This window comes from Cydia fagiglandana, chromosome 19, assembly GCF_963556715.1.
Source record: "Cydia fagiglandana chromosome 19, ilCydFagi1.1, whole genome shotgun sequence".
In the NCBI taxonomy this organism is placed as follows: domain Eukaryota; kingdom Metazoa; phylum Arthropoda; class Insecta; order Lepidoptera; family Tortricidae; genus Cydia; species Cydia fagiglandana.
In genome coordinates this window covers 1,073,279-1,089,226 of record NC_085950.1, presented here as the reverse complement: position 1 = coordinate 1,089,226, position 15,948 = coordinate 1,073,279, and the positions used below count along the sequence as shown (strand labels likewise).

Here is a 15,948-nt window from a genome sequence, read left to right as displayed (position 1 = left end):
CAGCGATTGCATATTGTTTCACGACAAGCGACTGGTACGAAATCCAGGTCGAGAATGAACAAATCGTCGACTTTTCATCGCAGTGCGCGCAGTGAATTTTCTGCGATAAATTACAGCGCGATTCTAAAATCGTGTCGCAAAAATTAAAATCGTGGTGCGCGCTTACCCCGGCTACATACGTAACGATAAATCGTTGCGATAAAACTGTGCAGTCCGACTGTGCAGATAAATCGAACCGTATGTATGACAAATCGTTACGATAATCGACAACGATTTGTCATACACACGGTTCGATTTATCTGCCTGGTTTGGCTTATGCCGGCTACATACGTAACGATAAATCGTTGCGATAAAACTGTGCAGTCCGACTGTGCAGATAAATCGAACCGTGTGTAGAGTCTGTGCGGAAAGAGAAGAGTCGTGGGATTTGAGGGCGCGCCAGTGCTATTTTATGGTTTTTGCTATACTGACAACACTGGTCACGTGATTATAGTACGATACTAAAGGTCATGATACTTGAATCCCTTTTGTTCCGGTTTTTTACCACGGCTTACTAAACGGAGCCTGGTGGTGGTGTCGGCTCGTCAACTCAATCCTCTGATTTAGCGCAGGCACTACTTTTCTTTTTAAAAAACACTTTGATTTTATGTCTCAGATACTAAAAAGTGACTGCGATTGACAAAACTGCTAAAACTAGTTAAGAATCTGCCGAATACAACTGTAATTTTAGTACCAAACAAGATAGAATCTCATTTATGTACTGCCTAATCTGTGCAGTCCAACAGTTATTAAAACCGGGTAGATCGGGTAGAAATTGGGCAATAGAGCTGTAATTTTATCTGGGATATATTTCACCCATTGTAAACTTGACTTGTAATGTATGTGTACATTATTAATAATAAATATGAATATGAATAAAAATACTGCATAAGTAGGTAGGCCTTATTGGGATATGTCCGGTTCTCTCATCTCACGATATTTTACTTCGCCGAAAAGTCACTGCTAAATATGAAATATAATTTCGTAACTAACAGAATACAGATCAATTTCGTAAGCAGTAAAGAAATATTTTATTAGAAAATGTTTTATTCAGAACCTAGTAAACGAACTTACAAATAAAGAAATATTTTATTAGAAAAAGTTTATTCTTTGTAATCGAAGTCTGAATTAAAATATTCAATGTCATTTATGTTTGAGCTAGCGTCAAAACAACCAGAGACCCTCATAGGAACTATCTTCATCTAAACTGGATGTGCTTGAATCCGGCACGTAGATTACGAATTCTTGCATATCACCTACTTTTAGCGGTCTTTTATTCGAGATACCGTAGGTACTTTTACACAATCCTGAAAAAGAAATTACATATAAATATGCATAAAATGGCAAGTATCAAGACTATTTGTCAGTTATTTTAAAGATCATGAATGACCTGCATATTTATGAAAATTAATATATTTTTAATGAATATACTTACCGATTATATACCGGAGACAAGTTACTTAGGGGGGTAATTATTTAATATTAAATACAACATCAATACCCGCGAATAGCGGAAACACGTTCCGCGACTTTTTGTAAGTAGATAGTCGGCTTTTAGCCCTTTTCTTCCCGCTGAAAAAACCGAAGAATGTTAAATATAATTTTCCCTGTGGTTTTATGTACGGTTTTATCGTGTTTTGAAAATATTTTATACATAAAACTTGCGGTTTTTGTTAATAAAAATATACATTGACAGAAGTTTGTTTACTTTTTACAAGACAGGTGTCAAAGGTTTGATTGCCATATAAAATTTAAAATGTTAGTTCCCGTTTCTGCCACGACTCTTCTCTTTCCGCACAGACTCTATGACAAATCGTTGTCGATTATCGTAACGATTTGTCATACACACAGTTCGATTTATCTGCACAGTCGGACTGCACAGTTTTATCGCAACGATTTATCGTTACGTATGTAGCCGGCATTACTCAAGGGCCCAAGGCATAGATTTACTATATATAGAGATCCCGTCTCAGCGAGCTGTCACTGTTGCCACTTTTGTTTAGCGTACGAATGGTACGATTAACAATTTAACACCACCTTGCTGTAGCTATGTCGATAAAGTCATATCGATAAACTATCGACATTTCTTGCAATTTTAATTTTACTTCAAAGGTTTAACGTTACCTAGAATGAACAAAAACGCTTTTATTCTTTATTGTGGTTATCAGATCACAATTTTATCGTCACGCCCCAGCAGGGAACCAAGGGAAAGTTCAGATATTTAATTAACATACATAAATACCTACTAAAATAGGTGTTCTGCAATAATTAAATTATTTAATTGTATTCTAATATATTTATTATTCATTAGCATTTTGAATTATGTTTATGTTTAACGAAGATATTGAAGCTTCAAATTGTTAATCGTACACTAAACAAAAGTGGCAACAGTGACAGCTCGCTGAGAAGGTATCTCTATATATCATAAGTTCTGTTCTATTTGACGGCGCAGCAACTAGTATCATTTCTCTCTCCTTGCTCTTTTAAATATGCCGTTTGTCAAAAAAGGACAACCATACTGTTGACAAGATGGACATCAAATCCAAGTGTCCCCTTTTTAGATGACCCAGGTTGTGCATGAGTCAAGGCCCCTACGTTTTCTGTTCTCTTTGACGGCGCAGCAACTAGTATTATTTCTCTCTCCTCGCTCTTTTAAAAATGCCATTTGTCAAAAAAGGACAACCATACTGTTGACAAGGTGAATTTCAAATCAAGTGTTGCCTTTTGTGATGCATCCAGGCTGTGTATGTGTGCGTAAATCGTGTATGTGTGCTCTTTTAGGGATGTGAAAAGTCGATTTTAATCGTGTTATATATCGATAAACGCTACACAGCGGAACAAAATAGCTATTAATTGAAGCTTCAATATCTACGTCAAACATAAACATAATTCAAAATGCTAATGAATAATAAATATATTAGAATACAATAAAATAATTTAATTATTGCGGAACACCTATTTTAGTAGGTATTTATGTATTTTAATTAAATATCTGAACTTTCCCTTGGTTCCCTGCTGGGGCGAGACGATAAAATTGTGATCTGATAACCACAATAAAGAATAAAAGCGTTTTTGTTCATTTTAGGTACCGTTAAGCCTTTGAAGTAAAATTAAAATTACAAGAATTATCGATAGTTTATCGATATGACTTTATCGACGTGGCTACAGCAAGGTGGGCCTCATTGTTATGCCGGCTACATACGTAACGATAAATCGTTGCGATAAAACTGTGCAGTCCGACTGTGCAGATAAATCGAACCCTGTGTATGACAAATCGTTACGATAATCGACAACGATTTGTCATACACACGGTCCGATTTATCTGCACAGTCGGACTGCACAGTTTTATCGCTACGATTTATCGTTACATGTGTAGCCGGGGTTAATCGTACACTAAACAAAAGTGGCAACATCAAGGGCCCAACGTTTTCTGTTCTCTTTCACGGCGCAGCAACTAGTATCATTTCTCTCTCCTCGCTCTTTTAAAAATGCCGTTTGTCAAAAAAGGACAACCATAACTGTTGACAAGGTGGACTTCAAATCAAGTGTTGCCTTTCTTAATGCGCCCAGGCTGTGTATGTGTGCGTAAAAGCGTATATGTGTGCTCTTTTAGGGATGTGAAAAATCGATTTTAATCATGTTATATATCGATAAACGCTACACAGCGGAACGAAATAGCGATTAATTGAAGCTTCAATATCTTCGTTAAACATAAACATAATTGAAATGCTAATGGATAATGAATATATTATAATATAATAATATAATTTAATTATTGCGGAACACCTATTTCAGGAGGTATTTATGTATTTTAATTAAATATCTGAACTTTCCCTTGGTTCCCTGCTGGGGCGTGACTATAAAATTGTGAGCTGATAACCACAATAAAGAATAAAAGCGATTTTGGTCATTTTAGGTATCGTTAAGCCTTTGAAGTAAAATTAAAATTGCAAGAAATGTCGATAGTTTATCGATATGACTTTATCGACATGGCTACAGCAACGTGGGCCTCATTGTTAATCGTACACTAAACAAAAGTGGCAACAGTGACAGCTCGCTGAGACACCGTCTCTATATATTATGTCTATGGGCAACATGGTGGCAACAGTGACAGCTCGCTGAGACGGGATCTCTATATATAGTAAATCTATGTTATGAAAACAATGACGAAACGAAAGCAAAGCACGGTTAACACGGTTTTGTTTTATTTACTTTTGATACAACTCGTTCTCGTTCGTGCTTGCAGTACGTCATTCTTGTTAGTGTAGGGAAACGTACACAAACTTTACATTCTGTTCAGTTAAAGATGGTTGTTATTGTTAGAAATAGTGTTAGCAATTAGCATAGCATAATGGTCTTATTTTAATACTAGCAAATGTGTGTGATTGATTATTTAACATGCAGCTGGTGGTGGGCGGCTCGGGCTCGTGCGGCATCTGCTCGGCGTGCGTGGGCCGCCTGCGAGACGCGACCAACTTCAAGCTGCAAGTACAGCGCAGCCAGGCGGAGCTGCGGGCGCGGCTGCTAGGAGAGAATATCAAAGGTAGTTTTTAAAATCTCTGTTTAAGCATACAAATGTACTCGGAGTAAATATCTATGGAGTAGAGACGCGCACTAATTTCTATCTGAAAAATTCTGTCGTTTTTGGCGCGGGGGACGAGGTAACGCACACAAATAATGTTAACACTAATGCATTTTTAGCATACGTCGCTACACACGCACACCACAAGATTATCAAACACTAGCAAAAACTATATTCACACAAGTACAAGAACAAACACAGACAACCCTGTCCGTGAACGAGATGACGTCAGTTCTAAGTAAACCTAGATAGTGCGAGGGACGCGTCGATAATATTGTCGATAAAATTGACAATGAATTTTAATTTCTGCTTTTATCAATTATAATAATAATACAATATCAAGTCTTTGTACCAGCATTTTACTAACTTTCAATTTTTGTATTGTTTAGATGTTATTTCTAATAGTTTGTCAATTTGTTTAGGGCCAATCTTGCAAGCTGATATAGAATGATTTTTTATTATCAGTTCATTAGTTAATATTTTACATGTTGGTTTACTTCTGAAAGCAATGCAATATACTATCGAGCATGCAGATCTGCATGATGACACAGATGGAACGCGGCCATAGGATGTCATTTAAGGGATATTGAGTAGGGGATAATTAGTATATATATCGGCGGTAGATCGTAAAATCGGGCATATCGAGATATTCCTAGGCATATCATGAAACGCCGCCATTTAATAATCTGCCTATTGCATTTTTTGCCACTGCTAGTGCTGCATTCTATGTGGCATTTGGAGCAGAATGCGTAGATACTAGGTAGGTACTAAAATCATACGCTACCCAAACACGTACTATAAGTAGGATGTCAAGCCATTTCAATGGTTATCATTTGCTAAAATTTAGGACATCCTACTTATTCGATATGCCTAAATGTTGAGGTTTGAACGGTATGGCTGGTGGTCACTAGTCAGATCATGACATGCCGGCGTTTCATGATCTGCTTAGGAATATCACACCTTGAAGTTAGCACGATATGGCTGGTGGTCACTAGGCAGATCATCATCTGCCTAGGAAGATCACACCTTGAGGTTTGTACGATATGGCTGGTGTTCGCTAGTCATCATGACCATCTGTATATTATTCATTATGTTTATATCGATTTTACCGATATTGGTTTTTATGGTGTCCCATCACTAATATTGGTACGGTGATACCAGAGTAATAAATTAAAAGTGCCTATTTATGGAAAGTGACAGCCGTAAATATCTTAAATTAATAATATATTTGACATGTTAAATAAAAATATATAGCTGGTCAAGCAAATCTTGTCAGTAAAAAAGGCGCGAAATTCTAATTTTCTATAGGACGATATCCCTTCCCGCCTACATTTTTCAAATTTGCCGCCTTTTTCTACTGACAAGATCTGCTTGACCAGCTATAATTATGTAGAAACTAAAGGAAAAATTAATTTTCAAAAAATAGTCTATCGGTAATTTTACATTATTTAGGGGTTGTGCACAAATCACGCGAGATGTTTTCGACTACTTTTTGATCCCCCGTCCCCCTTTTATTTATTCTTATAGATCTATTAATTTGATTAAATAGATTAGGTTGATATGAAACTAAGGTGTTATATAAAAATAATGTGTTACATAAATTATATAATAAAAAGCATAGCAAATAGGGCATATTACTGCAATGTTCTGCCGCCAGAGTGTAGCACTAAGCTAGCTAGTAAATTTTCTCTTTTCTCTTTATCGCTCAAATATGCAATAGTGATAGAGAGGTTAGATAACGAAATTTAAATTTTCTTGTTCCGCGGCGGACCCCCAGATTGTGATGGATTGTGGTAGTCGCGCCCCCTACGCAGAGTTTCGCATAATATTTCCTATAAGAAAATCTACTCGTACCTAATTAATATTTAGAAAGTCTTCTTTAGAATTACCCTAAATTAGATCTAATATCATATCACTGGTATCACTGTCAGATTGACAATGTTTTTTAGTTATTTGCAAAATTAATGCACTATTTGATAATATTTAGATGTAATAGTACTTAAATATGATAAGAAACGTGTTCTTTTTGTAGACTAGACGTTTCCGATCTCATTTTGCATGAGAAAACGCTGCAATTCGGCATTTTCGGCTCCTATCATTCCGCTTAGACTGACGTTTGCTGAATGGCGTATGACGTGTGGCAACTAGTTTTATATAACCTCCTTGACCGGCGGCCGCGATCTTTTTGCAGAGGGGAACGCCTGTTAATGGCCGCTCCATAGATATTTACTCCGAGCAAATGTATGTTAAATAAAAAGAAGGTGATGTGATTTATGTTCTCTTTGTTTGCTCTAGAGGAAGAATCTGCAGTCGAGCCGGAGAATCCTGAAATACAGGAGCAAGATGGGACCAGTGAGCCGGTATCAGGTGAGTGCTGCAATGAGTAATAGTAATAATTATCTAGTACTCTTTGTACTTCGTTTTAACTACTGGTTTATTTATTTATTTATTTATTTATTTAAACTTTATTGCACAATAAATGAAGAGTACAAATGGCGGACTTAATGCCAGAAGGCATTCTCTACCAGTCAACCATGGGCTAAACCGAAAGATCTAGTTGGTGCAGGCTCAGAATACTGTTACAGTAAATATGGAAAGAAGAAAAAAAAAACACTAAACTATAATATATGACATTATATATATATGATACGTAATATTATACATAAATAAATAAATATAAGTACGTAAATATATACACATATATAAATATATTTATATAAATACATATATACATACATATATATATATATATATATATATATATATATATATATATATACCCACTGTAAACATCATGAGGACGACTTATGAACCTGGTCCGACAGATGCTTGCGCAACATGCGCTTGAAAGAGAATTTGTTCTGGGCCTGTCTAATAGAGAGAGGAAGATCGTTCCACAGCCGGATTGCCTGGATGGTGAAGGAATTCGACATGAAACCTGTACGATGACGAGGCACAATGAGCTGAAGGCTACGGGAGGTTCGGAGATCTGTGCCGGGGCGCGGAGTCACAAATTTGAATTTGGAACGAAGATAATCAGGGGTTGAAGGATCGAATAGAATTGAAAACAAAGTACAGAGAATACGCAAGGAACGACGTTCACGAATAGGGAGCCAGTTAAGTTTTTTGCGATAAGCGGAGATATGGTCGTATTTTCGTAGATTTAGAAGATGTGACGATGTGTGTGTGAGCAGCGGGCTAAATTTACATTTAAAACATCTGCATAAATAATGTGAATATTGTTATTGGACTGATCACCCAGTGAAGTTGCTGAACATGGGGTTAATTAGTGTTGGTTGCTCTAGATGACATGCTCGGGTTCGAGCATGGCGGCCGGAGACGGGGCGAGTGACGAGGATGACCTGATAGTGCTGGCTCTTAGAGATGATACACTCCAGTTGAACATGTCGGCTGCCGACGGGGTGAGCGACGAGGGTGACCGGCTGTTGGGTGAGTACATACTCATGTACTAGTAATTAGGTCAAGTGGAAATTGAACTTTAGTTTGTTCCGATAAATCGAACTTTAGTTTGTTCCGGTGCAATTGCATAGATATATGCGCCTGTAGGGGTCGCGTGGGTATATGTCTACATGAAGCAGTATAACAGGGGTTCTCAATCTTATTTTGTCTGTGGCTCACTTGCAAGTTTAAAATCAGCACACTAACCTAGCTGTACAATTCGAAATAAGTATGTATTATGGTGAGGAGTATTGCCTCACAGCGCCCCTCTTTAAACGGCGCACTAGGGCGCCGTAGCGCACAATTTGGGAACCCCTGAATAAGGTTTATACTGTTTTCTATCTCATGGGATTTATTCTTCTGTGCTGCAAATAAATTCAAACTTCATATCGTTGGCAGCGTTGCCACACTGAACCAGATCTGTTGCACCAGGCACGACCCGGAGCGAGGCTGCGAGATCCCTGAGTCTTCGACATAAACCCACGAATAGTATGTTTGGTTCAGGTGAAGAGCTCCTAGTCAAGCCAGAATCGACGAACAAAGATAAGACAAGTAATGAGACGTCGCGTAAGTACAGTCCCCATCAGATATATCGTATGTGCATTCATAGCGAAAAAGAAAATTGTAGGTCCAGGCTACTCCACTCCAGGCTATTCCGCCTGGGGTCCGTTGGCGACTAAGCCTAAGAATTGGCATAGGCAGTAGTTTTTACGGAAACGACTGCCATCTGACCTTCCAACCCATAGGAAACAGTAAAACTTATTGGGAATAGTCCGGTTTCCTCATGATGTTTCCTACACCGTGTGCTGCATAAAAATGTATTCATTCAAGTATTATTTTTGGCCAAATATACCAAACCCCATCGCGGTAATCCACGACCGCAAATGCGAGTCTTTAATACTGTTTTATTTTAAGTACAACTGTACTGTAATTGTAAGACACGGCATGAAGTAGAGTTGTTGTTGTAGTGGAGGAGCGGGCAGTCAAGTCGGAAGGGTCGGACGCGGCGCGTGACGAGGACTGCGTGACGGGTGAGTACTGCGACACCACGATACTACTGCTCATAGTACGACACGAGCCACACTACATTATACATGTGCAACCCATATTCATTATGGTCTTGTACCACCATATTCGTGATACAAACCGAGGATATTTTAATTGTACGCTAATTCAGCGTTGAGGAGTACGTTTGTTATAGCACGGTTAAAAAAAATATCAAACATTTATTTTGATGATAATCCTGCACAATGCCGAAATGTTGTTAAATTAATTATACGCGATACGGGTATAATCTGTTTAAATTTATTTCATTTATTTCTTGCTTAGTGTGTGTACAAAAGGTCTTATGTGTAAATCATTACATGTCTCAACACAGCCCTGTGAGGGTATTGCAATACACTTAAGAGCTAAGAACTAAAGTACCAATACATAATAACATTTAATATACAAATCTAATTAGTTAGGCATTAAAATTACAATTTAAATTAATTTAAAAATATGATAATAATATAATTTCCATTGGTTTATGATAATTTTATATAAGATATATTGCTATTGCTTTTCAATATCTTGACTCATCATTTTGTAGATATTCCGCGACGGTATAATAGTTTTTTTCCACAAGAAATTGCTTTAATATACGTATAAATTTGTTATAATCAGGTTCAGTTTTTATGTGATTCGGTAATTTGTTAAAAATCCTTATTGACGTGGGATAAGGTCCAGTTTTATGTATCGCTAAATTAGATGATATTTGTATTAGATTACTTTTGGAACGAGATTCAAAACGACGAGGTACATCTCCGATTTTAGTGAACATCTCTGGGTGATTTTTAACGAATTTGCATGATTCTAAAATGTAGATACAAGGTAAGGTTAGGATACCAAGGTTTTTAAAATAAGGTTTACAGCTTTCTGGGTGTTTATAGTTCGTTTTTTTAGCATTAGAAAGAACTTGCAAGAAGGTAAGCGATCTTGACATGTCTTTTAATTGAAAAACGCTTTATAAAAATATAAAATTATTACTTATGAAAGCAGAAGAATATAAATGATCGTATTAGATTCATAATTGTTACATATTTGCCGTAACTTATTTTTAAAATGTGTTTTTCAATTAAAAGACACATCAAGATTGTTTACTTAATTTCTAATGCTAAAAAAAACGAAGTATAGTGTTTGAAAGAATACGGATAGATTTTTTTTGTAAGATGAATAAATCTGGTGCGTCAGTGCTATTGCCCCATAAGATCACGCCATAGCTAAACCACGCGTGCGCGAAGGCGTAGTATGCCGATAGGGTGGTCTGTAGGTCGGTGGTCCTTTTTAGTTGCCCTAGTGCATAATTAAATTGGCTGTATTTTGTTTTTATTTTTTGTCGATAGTGATGCCGAAATTGTTATGTTAATGTGTGTTCCAGTGTGTTCGGACGGCAGCGCCGCCCGCGCCAGGGAACAGCTCGCCATGGCTTGTTCCGTGGTGCTCGAGCGCCTCCGCGACGATGCGACTGTTCACAGTGGAGGCAAACCATACCGCTGCGAACACTGTGCCAATCATTTCAGAAACAAGATTATCTTAAGGAAACATATAAAGTACACGCACTTGTCAAACGGACCAAAACCAATTGCTTGTGATTTTTGTAATTCTACGTTTAAAACCGAATTGCTTGTGATAGAACACGAGAAAAACGAACATGGTGTTACAAATTTCATGTGTGCTGAATGTGAGTATGCAACAAGTTCCAAAAAAACTTTGGAAACCCATTTAAAGAGTCACTCTTTGGAGAATAATTTCATTGGTAGTCACTGTAGTTACACAAGGTCGTGTAAAAGTGATTTAAACAAATACCAAACAATACACATTGCTGTAAATCCTTTGAAGTGTAGCGACTGTGATTTAAAATACAATGTTGAATCAAACCTGCGACGTCACCAGAAGACGCACAACCGGAGACACCAGAGGATACACACTGGAGAAAAGCCTTACAAATGTAGTCATTGCGACTACAAGTGTAGTGTTCGTTTTATGTTACGAAAACACGAAAGGACACATACTGGCGAGAAGCCTTTTACGTGCAGATACTGTGATAACAAATTCAGTCACAAATCATCCTTACAAAATCACCAAAGAATGCACACTGGAGAAAAGCCTTACAAATGTAGTCAATGCGACTACTAGTGCAGTAGCAGTTCTAGTTTACGAGATCATGAAAGGACACATACTGGGGAGAAGCCTTTTATATGTAGCTACTGTGATTATAAAATCACTCAGAATTCAGCCTTACAAAAACACCAAAGGATACACACTGGAGAAAAGCCTTACAAATGTAGTCAATGCGACTACAAGTGCAGTGATAGTTCAGCCTTGCGAAATCATGAAAAGATACATTCTGGCGAGAAGCCTTTTCAGTGTAGCCACTGTGATTACAAATGCATCCGGAAGTCATACTTACAAAAACACCTACTGAAACATACTCGGACGAAGCAATTTAAATGTAGCGATTGCGACTACACGTACATATTGAAATCACATTTAAAGAGACACCAGACGATGCATACTAAGGCGAAGACATAACAATGTGGCATTTGCTATTCCATGTAGCCTTGTGCAATCACCAAAAGATACATTCAGGAGAGAACCTTCAGACGCAATAGACGCATAGTGCCAGAAATGCAAATTATCTTATACGCGGACGACCAGAATAACATACGCAAATTGCCTGATACGTAGATGACCTGAATTTCACATAGGAAGTATTAAAAAGTATTTAATTGATCATCAAACTTCCAGCACATGAGCTGACGTACGGTGCCAGATGTTGTTATTATAATTTCTTCAAGTTTAATTGTTTCAAGTTTATAAACAACTATGTTCACCTGCTCTCTAATTATTTAAGCACAGATTACTTATATAGGTACTGTTTTTGTCTATTAATAGTTTAAACTCACTTTCTCCCACTCACTTCTTTCTTTCTTTTTCTCACTTTCTTTCTTTCTTTCTCTTTTTCTTTTTCCCACACTGGTTTTATCCTGTTTTATTGTTTTAATTTTTAATTTGTATTGTGTTTTTCCTGGTTGCCCTGAAAACCAGCGCCATGACTAACAGCCGTATTCATAAACAGTTAGAGCATTGATCATCAGTTGCTGATAACCGGATGTCACAAAACGTGATTCATAAACACTTTTTAGCGCTAAACAGTTGATCATCTCTTTATTAAATCCTCGGAAAGTTACGGAGCCGAGGACCCTTCTTTATCTGTTTATTATCTGCTATTTTACAAGATGGCGGTCACGAAACAGCTGATTTTGGCAAGAGTGACAAGAGCAAGAGCAAATAGTACGTTTTGGTTAAAATCCCAAATGTGAATGGAAAACAACTTTAATATGTGCAATTACGTATTACATACCTGGATATAGTGCGAAAATGGCGCGAAACCTAAATATCCCGCTTTTTATAAGTTGTTTATGTGATTTTGTGTATGGTGATTTTCGTTTAACCAAAATATCGAAGAAGGCAACAGAATTCTATGATCGCGTAGTCGGAAAAATGCATCATAAACGGAGCGAGTTCCTCCCTCACAGCTATTAGGCGTTTGGAGAAATAGGTAAACCGCCAGATTCACTTAAATCTATGCGGGCCAGCTTCATTGCTCGCCATACAATCGCATTTTCGAAACCAAGTTTGGCTTGGCAAGTAATATTAGAGCGTTCCATGTTCCTAATTAAAAATATTTGGAGGAGTCGCCATCGTCGGACACGGCGAGGACTTACTTATATTTGTGCGTAAACCCTTTAGTTATTCGTTATTACCACTTGCCAGAAACGTTGTTTTTAATTTAAGATCAGGGTGTTCGCATTTCGCAAACTTAAATTTAATTGCATTTCTTGCGCACATTATACCTACCTATATAATATTATAGACCCTGTAAGAGTACATCAATCTCGTTCATAGTTTGCAATTGAATAACTAACCATTATACCTAATGAGATTATAATATTTACCATAAGTTAACTTGTTTTATAGACATATTTAACCGACTGTGTTTAATAAAAAATATCACAGGTCAGTAGGCACTACTTAAAAGTATCAACTTATTTACAGGTAAAAGAAGTGTGCACTCTTGTCAGTCTGGTAAAGTGATGAAAAATCTGAAAAAGTCACGGGTATATGCAGTCATTGCATAGGCAGTTTGCTCAATATTGGCTTTGAGCATAACAATTTGGCCTCCAGGTAAAAATATTGCAAGCTGAACTTTATAGAATGAAAGTTTCATTTATGTCAACTAATTATTCAGTATGGTCATCCAGGTTGGATTCTATACCTACCTGTTCTTGACGCTAAGGTTTCCAGTGCTCCCAAAAATGCACTGTCGGCTATTTGTAACTCCGCTAGTTGCCTGTAGGCTGCAGTGCTTAATATCAGATGGGCAGCACTAAACTTGTCCTTGTCATTGTCTGGTATTCAAAAATACCTTTTAATTTTATTCTACATAAGAACCATTAATTACCAATATTATTTTTGAACTTCTTTGAACTAGGTACATAGCATGAACTTACCTATGAATATCTACTTTACTTTATATAAATTGTACACTTTCATCAGAACAATATTGCAAACACATGAATATCATAAATATGTGCAAAATAGGGTCCTACTTTCCTTTTTAGAACTCTCAAAATGATTTGCTATTATGGTATTTATATGAAAATTTATTTTCTAATAATAATCTGGTGCTTTATTTTATACATGGTATGGTGTGACATAATTTATTTTAAGTACAGGAAACATCCCTATTAGACTGCTAGATACATTTAAGATTTTATTGCATTGTAATTAGAAAAATGGAATTTTGAGTATTTCAATATGGGTACAGTCGCCTGCAATAATATGTTACTCTTCGAAGGCTGCAAAAATGTGCAATGCTCTTATGGGCCTTTGTTGTGTAACATATTATTGCAGGTGACTGTACATCATTAATAAAAATTGTACAAACCTTAACAAGTCAAAAAATATATTTAATTAGTAAAATAAAACACCAATTAAATTAGAACAATTTTATTACTTCAACCTAAATCAAGCTAGGTTTTCATTTTGATGTTTTTTTTCTTTTAGGTTTCTTGCTGATTTCCTGCTGGGACTTGCAGTGTACGGAGTCAGTTACACTTCTCTGACCAATATTCACAGCTGTTCACAGGCCACAGCTTTTCTTCCAAAGCCTGGAGTTATTCAACAATAACAGTGGCTAATGATGGTACTTTCAGGATCTGAAAAGATGCAATAATTTGAATAAAAGTATTTTTGTATTCAACAATTTTCTTTAATTTTTAGCTTATGATATAATGGATGTACTTAAGTTAGGGTCACATGATTCAATATAGTTATGGTAACTAAGTATCATTTTAAGCTATAGACAGAGATCAATATGACTTCATTTATTATTCATTACCTATTAGGTACTATAATATGATATCATTGTACATTGACCTTGCAAACTCTCTGGAATAGATGTCCAAACTGTCTGATGAGATATAGATTAGCCAACTTAATTATAACCAACTGTACGCAGAAAACATCTTATTTTTAATCAGCAGGTACACAGTATCTATACACACACCTGTACACTGGTATTTAAATACTGCCTAATTTGTGAACCATCCTTCCTCGTAGTAAGTAGGTTGGCTAGGTGATCGAGTATAATAACCATCGCATTGTTCCATGCATAAAATAAATACCATTACAAAATTATTACTAATGACACGATGACAAGAAGTAAACTCGCGACACAACGGCTTGTTACAATAAAACATCACTTGTACATATAATTATCATTTGGTTCCATTGTATGGTTAAGAAATATAATACCTATAATAGGTAGGTACCTATGCATAATTTTAAACAAATACACCAAGCTCCACAAAGCACGGATAAATTTACCAAATTTATAAGTGTTATAACCTTTAAATAATGTCAAAGCCGTCAATGCAAGTGTCAATCTTAACATGTTCAGATACTACATTTTATGTTATGTACCTATGTCTATAATATATTATAAATAGATGGTCATGCCCAAAATTTGAACTGTACCTAGAGTTATCATCAAAATCGCTGCAGACTTTTCTTTGTCTAACTGCAGGTATGTAAGGTAAACAAGAAAGTATAGGACATTGTTCATACCTGATTTAGTGAGTCTGAATGGACTTCGTTTTGTTGACCCGTTGTGAATTTCTGCCGCAACCAGAATAAATTAGTGTGAACTCATGAACCATTATTCAATGGTTCTTCTTGCGGAGGCGAGTGGGGTCTGGTACGGTATCTGGCTTCGACTTCTTCTCTTCGCTAATTATGCACTTCTCGGTTAGTTTGAAAGAACCCCACTTCTTTCGACTCCATTCCACATAATATTGAAACTAAAAGCAATAAGATATAGGTATATCAACATTGCAGTGAACTCATATTATTACTTGTTTCTGTATAAGATACTTGTCTGTAAACGTAGTTACTCACCAAGTTTTATAAAATTTCCGGCCATGCAGCAATCTTTAATTATTTTTGTGGCACAGAAGCTATTTTAATAAGAGATAATTCCGAAAATTAGTCAAAATAGTAAATCAACTTCTTCATGATATTACGATTGGCCGCTAGTGCTGCTGTCAAACTTTTTTTTTAATTTAATGTTCAGCCATATTTTAGTCTATGATGCGCCAAGATGCCAACATAACGCGTCTAATCTGCTTATTAGTTAAGAAGCCCCTAATAAACGTTTATAAATCATGGTTCTTATCAACGGCTTATTAAGCCTAAACAGCGGATTAGCTAATAAGCTGATCATTCCTCATTTAAGGATTTTTTATGAATACGGCTGTAAGTAT

General features: G+C 36.5%; 2 long non-coding RNA genes across 2 annotated transcripts; one reads left to right on the top strand and one right to left on the bottom strand.

Moving 5' to 3' along the window:
* Positions 1-12,182: 12,182 nt before the first annotated feature.
* On the top strand, positions 12,183-14,390 carry LOC134673978 (uncharacterized). Its single transcript, XR_010099539.1, has 3 exons — positions 12,183-12,683; positions 13,181-13,309; positions 14,192-14,390. It is a non-coding gene; the product is annotated as an uncharacterized LOC134673978 (long non-coding RNA).
* LOC134673977 (uncharacterized) lies at positions 14,074-15,948 on the bottom strand. The gene is made up of 3 exons (XR_010099538.1): positions 15,584-15,948; positions 15,254-15,486; positions 14,074-14,343 (listed from the first exon to the last, which is right to left on the bottom strand). It is a non-coding gene; the product is annotated as an uncharacterized LOC134673977 (long non-coding RNA).